Source organism: Erythrolamprus reginae, chromosome 4 (assembly GCF_031021105.1).
Source record: "Erythrolamprus reginae isolate rEryReg1 chromosome 4, rEryReg1.hap1, whole genome shotgun sequence".
Taxonomy (NCBI): domain Eukaryota; kingdom Metazoa; phylum Chordata; class Lepidosauria; order Squamata; family Dipsadidae; genus Erythrolamprus; species Erythrolamprus reginae.
The window spans coordinates 93,852,487-93,869,321 of NC_091953.1; the positions used below are offsets into that span (position 1 = coordinate 93,852,487).

At 37.4% G+C, this 16,835-nt stretch overlaps 1 protein-coding gene across 2 annotated transcripts in view; it reads right to left on the bottom strand.

Annotated features, from left to right (window-relative positions):
• NIPA2 (NIPA magnesium transporter 2) overlaps nt 1-5,276 on the bottom strand; it is a 28,650-nt gene extending 23,374 nt beyond the window's left edge. The window contains exon 1 of one of the 2 annotated variants that reach the window (XM_070750938.1): nt 4,876-5,276. The gene's annotated coding sequence lies outside the window, so the exon portion shown is untranslated. The remainder of the gene's footprint in view (nt 1-4,875) is intronic. The other variant, XM_070750939.1, reaches the window with a different exon arrangement.
• Nucleotides 5,277-16,835: the final 11,559 nt, after the last annotated feature.

The following is a 16,835-nucleotide window of genomic DNA, read 5'->3' on the forward strand; positions in this document are numbered from 1 at the left end:
TGAAAAGAATTATGCACTGGAAAATAAAATGAGCTTCCATGATTTTGCAGGAAAAAGAATGTAGGTGCAAAATGATAAACAAGTTAAGCATACAACTATGTATTCAGTAGTCCAGGTGTCCAAATAAGTGTTCCCTTTGTGGAAACAATAGCCTCTGTTTTCAAATAAGAAGTGAGACCTCATTGGCTATTTGGCCATTGAGCAAATATCAAAGGTAGTAATGTAGCTTGGCAATAGGGCTGCAATGAAGCATGCAGAATTCTTCCAGGTTCTGATCTGGCAGGTAACTATTGCCACTAGGATCACTTTTATTGGATTCAGCCATTACCAGATGCAGATAAAAAACATTTAATGGTGCTATTTATGGTTTGCTAGTATATTTTTATCATGTTTTTTTAGTGTTGTAAGCCACCCCAAATCTGCAAGAAGGGTGGCCTATAAATTAAACAAACAACACTGCCAACTGCTATCACTAAGCAGTGTGATCATGTGATGTTTCACTTTGCAAACACATTGCTTAGCAACAGAAATTCCAGTCCCAATTATCATTAATTGAGGAATATACTTTACTTGAAACAGATTACAGAAAGAACTTTTTAAAAACATGTTATCTAGCAGTTTTAAAACAAATACTGTATTTATATCATTGTGTTCTATTAAGAGAATTTTTATCTGAATGTAAAGTTTAAACCATAGGCAAAATGAAAATATATAGAAATGTTTCTCTGGTATCTCTATAAAAATAACTCAGCATTTGTGCTTACAACTTTCAAATTTATCTTAACAAAGCAACTTTTGTCTGGGCATGTTAGAAAGTTACAGAAAGCAATTCATGAGTGGCACGTGATAGTATTTATAAGCTCTATTATCACTAAAGGACTGTGGGACTATTACAGATGTAACAGACTATAATGAATTGCTCTTCCTAGTGATATCTCATTTTATAACAGAATTTTACACTATAACAAGATTATTGTTCATATGAAATGTTTGACATATCACATGTGTACAGCTGATTTTATACTTGATTTTATGCCAAATATAAAATCTAACTATAGAATTATTAATAATACAGTATCAATAAAGTAATATATAAAAATATTTGTGCAGATTTACAAGGACATCTTGAAGTAGAAAGTCTGAGTGTATCAAATATCTTGAGAAATAAATTTCTGTTAGGTAATTGAACTGATTGTTTGAGAACTGGCAAAAGTATCTATGCTTTTCCTGCTTGCGTGTCTAACAGTAATCAAGTTTGTATGCCTAATAATTTACCCAGATTCCCAAATTCAGCATCCATAATGCAGTTTGTTTTTCCATCATTCCTTCTACAGTGGCCATCCTACAATATTAATTTCTAAATGCTGCACTATGATATGGGGAAAGGCAAACTTTCACTGTTATTCTGAGACAGTTTTATTTTAGAAACTTCTCAATGTTCTGCAGATAACAATAATTTATCAATGCATCCTAATCTACTTTTTGACCCAGTCTGGTATTATATTATTCAGCCTCATCAGGTCTCACCAATAGTTCTGCAAAAATAAAATAAAAACTATTTATGCATTTGGGTTTTAGAGTTTGAGGATTGCAAATCAGCAATTTCTAATACTAATCTAGGTTTAAATTTAATTTGTGTAATCAGATGCTCAAAGCTTCCATACACCCAAGTCCAAGATAAATGCTCCCAAATAGTTAACAGAATATTAAGTATAAGAACAGCATCCAATTTACCATGAATGTTTGTTTGGGCAAAAAGGCAGAGCATAAATCAAGAAAGCAAATACATTCTAAAGTTCTAGATAAATTTATTCTAATAGTTATAGAAGTAAAAGTGCAGGGAAATCAACAGGTAAAATGAGCCTGCTAGTGACTACTTAACCATCAATCAAATAAAAATTAATATTGTCCTTTAGCATAACTGACTGAAAATTCTAGGGGTCTAATTTTTATGCCCTAGAAGTCTGTCATGTCAAGAGGTTTGCCCAGTTGATTAATTCCTATTACAACCAATGGATTGGATGTCCATATCCTCTCCTAGAAGCTCCTGGGCTTCCTATCTTTGTATGGCTGTTTGGCATTTCCAACTATCTTCTAAGGCAGTGATTTTCAATCTTTTTTGAGCCGCGGCACATTTTTTACATTTACAAAATCCGGGGGCACACCACCAACCAAAATGACACAAAATGACACCCTAAGACACTCTCCTCTCTTTTTCCATCCCTGTCTCCTCCCCACCCTTGTGTGTGTGTATACACACTCTTGAACCATTTCCAAAAACAGGTGAGGGCTGGGGGGGGTTTTCTCTCTTATTCTTTGGGTGCTTTTTATCATATGCTTTAAATCAAGAGTCACTTCTCTCTCTCTCTTTCCTGTCATTCTCTGTCTCAATCATTTTCTCATTTCTCTTTTTTTCCTCCCCTTTTTGCTCATTTCTCTCTCTCTCTCCCTTCCTCTCCTTTTCTCTCTTTCTCTCTCTTGCTTGCTTTTTCTCTTTCTTTCTTTCTCTTTCTCTCACTCTTGCTTTCTCTCTCTTTTCTCTCTCTCTCTTGCTTTCTTTCTCTCTCTCTCTCTCTCTTAGCAAAAAGTTGCGAGACCGGAACCTGAGCTTCCTTCTTCGCGGCACATCTGACCATGTCTCGCGGCACACTTGTGTGCCATGGCACACTGGTTGAAAAACACTGTTCTAAGGTAAGCCCTTACCTGGTATCCTTCCAGCTAGCTCTAGTATGTAAATTAAGATAGGAATCTCACAGTCTGTGCATCTTGCCAGGGAAAAAAAAGGAAACTGATAAAACAATGAAATCATGCTCTATCTTGGAACATAAAGTATCACCAACCCACATTATTTCAAGAATTCTGATGAGAAGAAAACCAGTTAGAAGAAAGACAAGTCTAGCACAATTTTGAAACTGGCAGACCAACTTTTCTGCTCTCCTGTCCTTCTTTGATCTTTACAATTTTTTACAGTTTGACTGATTAAATCCCAGAAGACTTATCACGCCACTGCACAATTTCATGCAAGGTCCTTGAAAAAGCAAACCAAAGTCAGCATCCAATGTGGGTCAGTCACCCAGGTTTCCTCAGCTGGAGCTCATCTTCAAGGAAACTTCTCTCTAGAAGTGTATCTGTGTTTTGGGCCATTCTGTGAGTAGTATGATGCCTGTTGTAGGTAATCATTATCTTTATCATCCTCATAACAACAATAATAACAACAACAGAGTTGGAAGGGACCTTGAAGGCCTTGTAGTCCAACCCCCTGCTTAGGCAGGAAACCCTGCACCACTTCAGACAAATGGCTATCCAACATCATCTTAAAAATTTCCAGTGTTAGAGATTCACAAGTTCTGGAGGCAAGCCGTTCCACTGATTAATTGTTCTGTCAGGAAATTTGTCCTTGGTTCTAAGTTGCTTCTCTCCTTGTTTAGTTTCCACCCATTGCTTCGTGTCCTAACTTCAGGTGCTCTAGAGAATAGCCTGACTCCCTCTTCTTTGTGGCAACCCCTGAGATATTGGAGCACTGCTTATTATGCCTCCCCCTAGTCCTTCTTTTCATTAAAATAGACATGCCCAGTTCCTGCAACCTTCTTTGTGTGTTTTATCTCCCGTCCCCTTGATAACCAAATTCAGTTCAAGGGCCTTTAGTTCCCTTGCAACCGCAGGTATATTTACAAAACAGTACATAGAACCCTGTTGGCAGGAAGCAAAAAAAAAAGGCAATCTGCAATTCAATTCTAGCCGACCTAGGAAACTGAAGCCCAGCTAGATAGAGCTCCAGTCCTTTTCAAATACTGTACATCAAATGACTGAAACCACCTCCCCCCAAATTATTACCCCCCTAAATATTCCAGAGGACAGCTTGACATATCGTACTCAGAAGCCCAAATCGAGTAAAGCTAGTAGGCCTCCCTTAGAGAAAAGTCCCAAGGCTGTAACTTGTCCAAGATAGAATTGAGCGGAATAATTTGATTTGTGGATTGGTTACTTAATAAACTGAATGAGTTAATAGATAATTATATCTATTAAATTATATCTGTCTTTTTTCCTCTTTCTAAGTATAGTCTTTTAAAAGGCTTTATCTGTTTTATTTAGATATGGGACAGAAGTTTGCAAATACAATATTTTATCCTACATTATGAGAAAGGTGGTTTAAATTATATGAATATCTCACCTTGGAACCACACAAAGTACACTGCTCAAAAAAATTAAGGGAACACTCAAATAACGCGTCCTAGATCTGAATGAATGAAATATTCTCACTGAATACTTTGTTCTGTACAAAGTTGAATAAGCACAACAGCAGGTGAACTTGATTGTCAATCAGTGTTGCTTCCTAAGTGGACAGTTTGATTATTTGGAGTTAATATTCTGTTGTTTAAGTGTTCCCTTTATTTATTTTTTGAGCAATATATTTTAGCTCAGAGAACATACAATATACTGTAATACATTTTCTTAACAAATCTCATCACAAAGAAGGATTGGAGCTATAATTGAGCTATAATAATGGGCTATAATTGAGTGTTAAAGTATCATGTATCAATGCTACGGTAGAGTTCACCAGTTAATTTGAGCCATTTTCCTCAAAGACATTATAAGGATTTGTTTTAAAATTATAAACACATGTGCTAAGTGCCAGAAATATACTCTACCTGGTATAATATTTTTTTATTTATTTACTACGATTCATACACCAGTCAGCTTCAAGCAACTTCCAACTTCTGCCCTGCGTCTCCTAACGCGCGCATTTCTCAAGGCGCAGCAATTATTAGCCCGGGGATCCAGGAACCGAGGGAAGCCCCGGTCACCCGCAACCCCCGCTTTTCCCCGAGACGCCACTTCTCTTTTCCGCAAAGAAAGCCAGGAAGAAGGCATCACCTGCTCCGGGCGAAGTTCTCTGCCTCGCTCTCACATCCCGCGAGCGCCGAGAGGGGCTGCGGCCGCTGCAGCCGCAGGAGGACGGCGACCGCCTCCGCCACGACCACCACCGCCGCCGCTACCGGGGCATGGGAAAACCGAGGGCCCTTCCCAAAGGCGCGCCGCCGCCATGGAGGTTCAGGTAGGACTCAGGTAGCCGCCGGATCCGCGCATCGCCACCTTCTGGGTTGGGCGCTGCCGGAAAGCCCGCGCGCCTCTCTTGCCGGTTCTTCCTCCTGCTGGCAACCGACCGCTGGCCGGAAAAGGCGGAGCGACAAAACAAACCGTTTGGCGGAAGCTGCCCGCTCGCGCGGGGGATGGGGGGGAGAGTCGGGGTGCCGTTGGCTCCGCCCCCCTCACCCCACCCCCAAGGAGGGCTGCGCGGGAGTAAACGGCGGGGGTCTCCTTTGCGCCTCGCCTGCAAAGCCCTCTTTCCTCAGCGCGCTCTCTACCTCAGAAGGGAGCAAGTGGCATTGCGAGGCATCACCTGGCTCTGTTCTTTTGCGTGGTAGACTGACCCGCCTTTAAAAATAATTTGCTTTGTAAAAGCAAGTCTGGAGTTAGTGCTGGAAAACTAATCGAAATGAGAATTTATGGACAAGGGTAATATATTGGAGAAAAGATTGAGCAATAGGAAGGGACGGGAGGATTATTTATTTATTTTATTTATTTATTTCAGTTTTTTTAAATGCCGCCCTTCTCCTTAGACTCAGGGCTGGTTACAACATAAGTGCACCTGAGTGCCTACCGTCCCCTGTCCTATAGCCTCTCCTATATCTCATATATCTTCTCTTCTATCCATTATATCTCTTCTATCTCTTTTATCTCTTATATTTTCTGCTATTCTCTCTAGTTATATTTTCTCCTATATTTCTCTTCTATACTCTCTTTGATACATTCTACTCTATAACCTTCATTGTGTATTACTGTGTATTGGACAAAAGAAATAAATTAAAATAAATTAAAATGTTAGCAATACCACTTTTTTTTAACAGCCAGCATATTGTCCCCACAAGCTGGGTCCTCATTTTATGCACCTCGGAAGGATGGAAGGCTGAGTCAACCTTCAGCCGGTGATGAGATTTGAATCGCTGATCTGCAGATCTAGCAGTCAGCTTTAGTGGCCTGCAGTATTGCACTCTACCCACTATGCCACCTTGCCTCATTATAATCGATAACCTATATTGTTTTTGGGATATATTACTACCACTGCACTGGGAAACAATTTGTAACACAATTTCTGTTGAGTTTGATTTCTGAGCTTTTTTTATAGTTAATTAGACATGCTGGTTTCAAGACTGTAATTCCTTTTTTCTACCACATCATTTTTTTTCTACACCTTATATATATAGTATAGTTAATTAGGCAACATGAGCATCAAATTGCATTTTTTACATAGCCATCTTGCTAACTTCCCAGGAAATCTTGGTGCAGTCAGTGATGAGCAGGGTGAGTGATTCCACCAAGATTTGAAGGTCATGGAGACATGGTATCAAGGTAGATGGGATGACTATGATGGCTGGCTATTGTAGGAGCATCAAGCGAGAATGTCCACATTAAACCAGTAAAAACTATAAGCGAATTTTTTTACCTTAATATGTATAATTAACGTTCAATAAAAACAACTATTTGTATGAACATGATTTAACTTATAGTAACTATTATAGCCTTTGTATGAATAAAATTATTCTCTGTAAATAGTATATTTGGCAAGTATTTACTTTACTTTTATTTATATGCACAATTTGTATGACTTTTGAGGCTTAAAAAGTTGATCTGATACACAAAAGCTCTGGTTATTTTTAGATTTAGAGGCCAAAAGTCAGTTGAAAACAAGTCACAGATTTAAGACAACAAAATTGCTGTTTCCCAGTGCTATTATTATTACTATGATGAATGAGACGTTAAATTTTTGAAGGAAGAAAAAAGAAAAATAGGTATAACTGCATAAGATAGACAATGGGTAGTGATATATGAAGGGAAGATGCAAAAGAACTGTGAGATTTTTCTCTTTCTAGTTTAAGATGCTGTAGTTCAGGTGGGGGTTATTTATTTATTTTATTTATTAATTAGACTTCTCTGCCACCCTTCTCAACCAACTCCAGTACTTACCGCCACTACCAATGCGCTGCGCACATAGGTTTGGGTCGCCGGCGTGCACCTGTGAGTGTCCCAGTGAGATTTTGGTTCTGTACATGCACAGAAGCAAAAAATTTCCAAAATCTCACATGCATGTGCATTCCCTATTGAGATTTTGCTGCATGTGCATGCACAGAAGCAAAATGTCGCATGCATGATGGACACCCAAAGCTGTGCACATAGCTCCCGTTTTATTACTGATGCGCAGTGTCACCCGCACTGTTCTGCTCATGGGCTTCCGATAAATTCCAATTCCCGGAAAATCATTTCTTAGTAATATAACTCACTCTTTATTTCACTCAATCAGGATACATGAATGCAATACATAGTTTAAATAGCATATGAAGCAGAATTCTATCTCATTAAGAAGCCAGCTCCGACTCTGGGTCTGGGAAGCGTGCCAAACTCAAGCCATATCACATTCCTTTAGATAACACCCATCTCATTAATCAAAACATAGGCAACAGCTCACCGAAATACTTTTGCTAACACAGGAGCCCAGCACAGAATGTTTTTGGAGACAGAGATCATGATTTTAGAAATGCTTTTGAAGCACACCACAGTTTCTCGGCTATTCCATGAAACAATGTTGAAAGTCCACGCCCCCATTTCCCACAACCCTTCCTTTATATTGCCTGGAAGTGACATCACATCTCAAAGAGCTACTGCTGTGAATCAATACCTTTTACTCTGGATCTCCTTTCGCATTCTAGCTATTCTATAGCGTGGATTAATCCAAGTATTACTGTATCCAAGGATACTGCAAAATCCCCATTTCCTCCTGATCAACTGGGACTCAGGAGGCAGAGAATAGATAGGGATGGAGCCAGTCACAGGTGGTATTGGTTCTTGGAACTACTCACAATTTCTGCTACTGGTTCTCCAAACTACTCAAAAATTCCGCTACCGGTTCTCCAGAACTGGTCAGAACCTGGTGAAACCCACCTTTCCTTGAAATAGTGCAACTGTCATAAACATGAACTAGTTACCAAGTGTCCGAATTTTGATCACGTGACCATGTTTGGTTTTAATAAGGGTTTTTAGTTATTTTAAATATTAGATTTGTTATATGTTGTTTTATTATTGTTGTTAGCTGCCCCGAGTCTACGTAGAGGGGCGGCATACAAATCTAATAAATAAATAAATAAATAAGTAAGTAAATAAGTAAGTAAGTAAGTAAATAAATAGGGATGCTGCAATGGTTGCAAGTGTGAAAAATGGTCATGTCACTTTTTTCAGTACCATTGTAACTTTGAATGGTCACTAACTGAACTGTTGTAAGTCAACGATTACCTGTATCATACATGTACTAAGCACAGGCTGTTTGACTTCCATATTCAGCTTGTACTTGCTTGCTTTAAATGGTTTTTCTATTATTTAAAGTATGATACTAATCCTTGATTGTTGAGTATCCTCTATCAGATAATGTCTGTTTATTTTCAGTGGAATTTCATTTTAAGAAATGTTTAGCGTATTTACAAAAGAAATATATTGGCAGGGGTGTGTTCTACTTACCTTTCCCATGGATTTGCATCATGATGGAAGTTCATGTTTCCGCTTGCATCACTTCTTGGAAATGACCCTCTGCGCATGCGCAGTACTGTAAAAAAAAGTTGTACATGCACAGAAGCAAAAAACAAGATGGTATCTCTGAGAGAATGGCTCGGAAGTGTGGCAGGCCTGGGGCATTGCCAGTTATGGCGACCCAGGCTGCCAAGTTATTATCGTTTCCATAGAACTGGTTCAACTAGGAGAAACCCACCTCTGTGTATTGGGACACAATAATCTAAATCTCACAAGGTTTTTGTGGGGGAAAATAGGGGAACAAAGGAGTACTAAGATTTTAGCCATCTGGAGGTTATCCAAAATAATAAAGGTGGGAAGCAAACAAGTATGCAGCTCTGTTTAGTAGGAACAACTATTTGTGATTTCCAAGGCACTTGCTGTGGCGGCCTCGGCCCTCTGGAACCAACTCCCCCCAGAGATTAGGACTGCCCCCACCCTCCTCACCTTTCGTAAGTTATTAAAAACTCATCTTTGTCGCCAGGCATGGGGAAACTAACACACACACCAATTGTCAAGGCTGGTGTATGGTTTGATTAGTTGTGTGATTATTTAATTTTATTATAAGGGTTTTAAATTTAATTTTAAAATTTGATTTGTACACTATTTATGTTGTTGTGAGTTGCCCCGAGTCCTCGGAGAGGGACGGCATACAAATCTAATAAATTATTATTATTATTATTATTATTATTATTATTATTATTATTATTGTGGAGGGAAAGTGGTGTGGGGATGGAAATGCTAGCTAATTGGTTGCTTACTGTTTTAGTTTTTTAGCATTTACATAATAACAAAACCATCCCTAAAAGGTTCTTTCCATGCAAATTCCTGCACACTGAAACACATGTCATACGGGAGACAATATAGTAGTTGAATTCACGTGACTCGATGGACCAGAGATCATATTTTGGCCTAGGATTAGGTAAACTGAGCCCAAGTAGTTAGGGTATGTTTCAGTGTGCTAGGGAAATCTTGAAATTAAGTTAACTTGAGTAAACAATGATTCAAACACAGTGTTTTGTGTTTCTTCCCCAACTATTGATACCAAAGTTATTGCCTTGTAAAATTGTCTGGAGGTATGCCAGTTGGCTGAAACAGTCAAGCCGCAACTGGAGCCAAATGAGAAAGGAGTAATGATATTATATAGCTTTGCCAATGCATTCCTGTTCCAAAGGTTCATATTAAATACTTCCTGGAGAAAATAGGCAATTAACTCCAAAGTGGTGATCCAGATAGTGTGGTTTTGTGTTAATAAAAGTGTTTTGTGGAATAGGAACTTTTAGAGTCTCCACCCCCAGTTAAGACTTTAAATAGGTGTGTTGATCTAAGGTGCAAATATTTATGGGGGAGAAATAATTCTAAATTCAGTCACACAAAATTGAAGAAAAAAGAGAGACCTGGGAATTCTTAAAACATACAATAAACTCTCCAGTTGTATTCCTTATATTCCTTTTAAACTAGCTTTTATTTGTAGTATCATTTTGCATTTCTTAATTTAATTTGAAATAATTCAGCTAACCATTTCAAGAACCCTTAAATGGAGTATTAAAGATTTGTGTATTTACTATAGTACCTATAATTTTGTTCCTTTTTTGAGTGGGCATAGAGACACAAAAAAGGAAACTCAACTGTTTCTATGATTCACATTTCAACTGCTTGGCATTTATTGATCTTTCTCAAAAAAAATATGGAAGGAGAGTTGAGGTCTCATAAAGGAATGCACAGTTTTTTCAAGTATTGAAATGGAGATCAAATTTTATCTATATAGTGTGGCACATTCTCATAGAATATGCAGTAATCAGATAATAGCTCTGTGTATATTTGTGCACAAGCGAGATGAATTGTCATTCAACTGTATTTCCAGAAATAACAGTACTGGCAATCAGAAAGCTCATTATTGGCTATAAAGATAATCCTTGACTTACAACAGTTCATTTAATGGCCATTCAAAATTATAACGGCACTTGACTTATGACAATTTTTCACACATAACCTTTGCAGCATCTCCATGGTCACGTGATTTATATTTGGATGATTGATAGCTGACTCACATAACTGCTGCAGTGTCCCAGATCTCATGTGATCTCCTTTTTCAACCTTCTGACAAGCAAACTCAATGGGGAAACCAGATTCCCTTAACAACCATATAATTTAAGAACTGCAGTGATTCGCTTAACAAATTAAGTGAGGAAAGTTGTATGATGGAGCAAACTCACTTAACACATTTCTCACTTAACATAAATTTTGGGCTCAATTGTGGTCATAAGTTGAGAAATATCTATAGATGTTTCACTTTTTGTCTTCTGATACCTCAACCAAAATAAACTACTGACTTCTGAATTAACATGACAGATATTGTGCTATTACAATGTTAAGTTCTCTGAAGGAAATAAAACAAAGGAATGTTTGTTAGCTTCTCTACATAGGATTTCACATCAGCCAAATAGGCTAAAATTTTAAAAAAGTCAAATAGTAGTCGAGTTAGAAATATCTTTTTTTATTTTAAAACATTACAGATTAACAAATAAGATTGTCAGAAACCTTAATAAATAGCCTTTGCTAATTTGCTAGTTTTAAGGGGCAAATACAACATTCCTATATCTATTTTTCAAAGCAAAGCTAAAGTTACTGAGCCAGTTACTGAGCCTTTAACAAATTTATATACACATTATTTTGGAAGCTAATAAAATAGTCCTTTTTAAATTTATTTGTTCTAACTATATTGCAATACAATGGCATTTAAGCAGTAAGCCTATAACATTCACATGTCCCCATCTATTCCACTGTTTGTGTCCACGTATTAATTTAAAGCATGTTATTTCATCACTACCTTATCCTCAACATTATACAACATGTAAAAGAAGGATCAAATTAGTCTTCTAGTTATTGGACTCCACATAAAAACTGTTTTCCCAAAAGCAAATACATCTTTTAAAAAGAAATCATCTTCTGCTGACATCTTTAGTTTTATAAATCTTTTAGAAGATGTATACGAGTAATTTACATGTAAATGGACATACATTTTAACAAATAGTTGTTTGCAAATTTACACACTATACAAGTACATGTACCCCAAAGCCAAGATTGGTCATAGTTTCCTGTTACAAATTGTGTGGAAAACTTTGGTAAATAAATGCTGCTACAATAGCATTAAGGTAATGGTTAGGCAAATGCACACGGGTTGGCATGTCATTATGTTAAATTTCCTACTTAAGTGTTTCTGAAAAATATCCGTAAGATTATTTTCCCCTAATAATTTATACTGCGTTTAATTTGTACTCCAAAGGATTTAAATGTTCTTCTCCAGCAGGAATTTAAGCACTCCCAACCATAGCGATACCAATTATCAGTACATGTAAATTTGACTCTCCAAACATCTCTGTCATATTTAAAGTCCTTTTCCATTTAAATTACCTGTAGTCTTTTCATCTTTCATCTTTATTTTATTTTCAATAGAATTATAATGATTAATCCAGGCTATTACTATTACCAAGCAATGTCATATCCAGTGAAATCTCATTTTACCAAACTTTTTACCTGAACATTAGTCTATGTACAGCTTAACAAATTTCTTCAATTTATTTTAATAACATCGCATAAGCAGCATACTTTTCATCAGTTTGCATGATTTATTCAAATATTACTGTGCTTCATTCTGATTTAATAAATTCTTGAATAAATGGCACCTGCCCTAAATAATTTATTAAAATTATGTTTCACTGTACAGTAGTCCCTCGCTATACCGCGCTTCACCTACTGCGGCTTCACTTCATCGCGGGTTTCTGAGGAAGTCGATCGGCAGATTTAAACAGCCCGCCGAACTCGATCGGCAGGGTTTTTTTTTTAAAAAAAATCTAAAATTGTAAATACTGTATTTAAATACTGTATCTAAAATAAATACTGTGTGGGAAGGGTTTATAAACACTTAAAACAATGAAAACTTACCAAACAATTACAATATAAATACTTAAATAAGTACTATCAGTCGATAAATTCCCCATCGTGGATTTCACCTATCGCGGCCAGGTCTGGAACGTAACACCAGCGATAGGTGAGGGACTACTGTATACTAAATTAAGCAATTTTCTCTTTTATAGCCACACAATCAGCAACCAAAACAGTTTTTGAAAAGAAATTTGGAGTAGTGAGTCTTAAGAGGCATTTTCAGAACAACTGTGCATGTGTTAATTTTAATTCTTGTTACAGAATTAACAAGTGAAGACTATTCCAGTGTATTTCACATTGCAGCCTGTATCTTGTTTAAGGGTTTGTCAGTAGAGATGGTATAAATATCTTGCAAAATAAATAACTTTGGAGTAGCTCTACATCAATAGAGCACTATTTACTAATGCCATTTCTTGACTCGTTTTCAATGGAATATAAATGTGGTATGTAGAAGATTGGAACTTGGGTTGTAAAAGGTGTAAATGATAAAGACCATGAATTAATAAATGAAAGGGGAAAATGGTATGTTGAATGCCTATCAAACTAAGGAGAAAGGACTAATAGACTTGAATGAAGATAGCCTGTCTTTGTAAAATAAAGCTAATGCTTATATCATCATCAATCTAACCACACATTATGATAACAGCAAAAACTGCAACGTTTTGATTCTGATAAATTAGTTGCTTTATTGCAGACAGGTCAATCATAATCAATATGCCAACTATAACTGTGTTTGGAACGGGAGGTTCTGTTTATTGTAACTCATACTTTACATACCCTATTTTGATTATTGCAATTAGGTCTACATGGAGCTGCCCCAGAAGACTATCCAGCAGCTTAAGCTACAGTAGTTCAGAATACAACTGCTTGTGCCCTATTGGCTGTCACCTGGTTTCAAAGTGCAATTCAAAATGCTATTTGCAATGTAAAGTACTTAATGGCTCAGGACTTAGATATCTTTGGGACCACCTACTTCCAAGAGCTTCTGTTCATCCAATAAATTCAAGTAAAATAGGAGGAAGTTTCTTCTTAAGGGCCATCATCTATAGGATTCAAAGAATTGATCTTTCTCAATTCTCAATGGTGGTTTTTGTCATTCCTTGATGGCTACCATTTTCTTTGTACTTTTATTAAGAGTTTTGTGATATTGCTATGTAATTTTCTTACTAAAAGAAAGGGATGTAGGATTCTTATGGTCACTCTGCATGGAAGCTGCATATAATAAAACAATTCATAACAAAATAATCAAGCCAATGTTTAAACATTAAGCCTTTCACCCTGTACTTTCAGATTAATGGGCCTTTTTCTGCTCTACCTTGAGCCTGGAATATACCTGCTCTGGGTTTATATACTGCTTTATTCAGTTAGAATAATGCAGGTTCCTATCTCATCCAAGATAATTGCTAAACAATGCATACATAGAGATGAAGGTGTAAATCAAAATATATATCAGAAAGTATGAATTTGTCTCACAAACATTATTGTGGATGTTAATGAAAATATAAATCCCTTAGTTCATATTTGAAAGTTAATTGCTGAATGTGACAGAATATGTGGATGAGAAAAGGCAACCATGCATAAGAATAAAACTAATGTTTACCAAGTGTTTAATTACTAAGGAATGAAATAGAAATTACATCACTTGATTTTTAAAATATTTTTGTGGAAGAATGGTTTGTAGTGAAGCTACAGTACATTAATGGGGATTAATATAAATGTAATTTTGTATGCAAATAGTCCAATGCTGTGGCTGAAAACTTGAAAAATCTGCAGTGAATTTCAGATTGTGTGAAACAATGACAAATAGATATAAAAATTAATACCCTGGTTTTCCTCCAAATAAGACATATCCCCCAAATAAGACCTTACATGTTTTCATGTGCATGCCTAATATAAACCCTATCCCCAAAATAAGCGCTACTTAAGAGCCTGTGCAGCCACCCAGCCACCCATTCCTTCTGGTTACTTATGGTGCCAGGGCCACAAGGTTGGGGTGGTGGTGGTGGAGCTGCCCCACATGCCCCACACCGGCTTACCTCTTGGCCGCCGCAGACAGGCCATCTACACCCTGACACCTGCCTCACAGCGGCAGCACGAGCAGCCATATGCAGTAGGAGCTCACGTGACTGCCGGCCCACTTCAATCACAATGAAGCAGGAGACTGAGAGGTATACTGGTCCCATACCCATGTGTGTGGCCTGGCTATGGGGCATTGAGATAAGCTGGTGTGGGGCACGTGGGGCAGCCCCACACCCCTGCCTCATGATGGTGGCACTGGCGCATGGTGTGGCCTCCTGCTTCGCCGCAAGCAAGTAGTAGTAGTACATAGAAAAAAATAAGACGCCCCATGAAAATAAGTCCTAGTGCTTATTTGACCTCCCAGGGGGTCAAAATAATTATTTTGATCCAGTCTTATTTTGGGGACACGTCGGTAAATCAAATAGTAATCAAGGCAGGAAACATTTTCTGCTATGAGGAATATTTGTTGAAAGTGATAAATATGGTGGTATATCAAAGTTTGTTTCTATCCACTCTGTGATATTGAAGTGAAAGTTTGATATATTAGGAAATAGATAAGTACAATAGAAATGTAAAAAGAACGTATTAAAAAAGAAAAAGGTCATCAAGAAAGAATGGGTGATTAATCAAAATGGGAGAAACATAAAAAAACTACTTTGAGATGGTTTAGTTGTGTAGAATGAACAAGGACATATATAAAGGAAGAGTGAATGGGCTGAAAAGAAGGAAAGGATCGAGAAGTTTTAGTTGAGATGATGAAATTCTCAAAAAGAGAGGAAAAGTTAATGTATGAAAAAATGTGTGAACATGATAAACACAGCATTTTCTGTAAAGGTTGAAAGGTACAGACAAATATAATGGATGGTGGTGGTATAAATTTCATATAGCTGTTTTTCTCCCCCTCATTTAAAAGAAATGTCTTTGGTTTACTATTCTGAATCTTATCCTGAAAGGCAACTAGCATGAATTTCTAGTCTTTATAAAGCTTATGAATTCTGCAAACATTTACACACATCCCTCAAGTAAATTATGTTTCAATGAATTCCTAAGTAAACAAATGTAACCTTATAAAATTGTTTACATAGGCTCTATAAAGTAAAAGTTAAACATGGGACTTTTATCCATATTTTAATATAAGAATGAACATTGATTTGAATAATCAATATATTCAAATTGGCAGAAAAAATGTTTATATCATGTACAGCAGCGCTCCCCAAACTAAGGCCCGCGGGCTGCATGCGGCCCACTGAGGCCATTGATCCAGCCCACGGGTGAGTGACAGGAGCGTCCGCATCCTGTGCTCCTGGCCACTGTTCCCTCTAGCGGCTAGGGGAGCTGGGCATCGGAGTTGGGGCGGGGAGCATCAAGGAAAATGTGGGGAAGTCTTGCACCAGCTCCCCATTCCACTGCCATCTTGCCATGCGCCTGGGGGTGTGTGGGGAGGCTGAGCACTCCGCCGCAAACATCAAAGAGGCCAAAGTGCTTCCTTCTTTCTTTATACATTTTTCTATAAACCAAGAAAACTTTGTATAGCCAATCAGATGTTAACAAAAAAAAAATTAAAACAAAACATAAACATATATGAATTTCAGACTTCTTCCCCCCTCCTCTAAATATTACGTTCCCATTTTGTTTTTTACTTTAAAATAAGGTATGTGCAGTGTGCATAGGGATTTGTTCATAGTTTTTTTTAATAGTCCGGACCTCCAACAGTCCGAGGGACAGTGAACTGGTCCCCTGTGTAAAAAGTTTGGGGACCCTGATGTACAGGTTATGCTAGTTTCTGGTCACTTCAGAATTTAATGAAATATACAATCTGATTATGGGAGCCTGTTTGTATAGAACTGTATCAGGCATTACATACATAAACTCTGGAACATACTACTCAAGAGAGTTAAGGCGTCTTTGGTAAATCATTATATTTTCTAATGAAATGCTTTCAGATTGTACTTGTTTGTAGTATAATACTTTCCACACAGATCATTTAAAACAGAATTCCTTTATGTTTTAATTCTATCATCAACTCGCCTACAAATCATGATAATGCAGAAGTCTTTTGACTGCGGGGAATGTGCCTTTTTAGTTCTATCTGCCTCAACAATTGAATTTGTGTAGTGTTATGTAAAAGCCAGACTTACATTTCCCATAACAAGGCAAGCATGGTTTGCTCCTGATGAATGTGACTAATGTAGACGGTGTATATGAATCAGGTAATATCCTAGCAAGGGTGTATCAAGGTTTAAGGAAGACCAAAG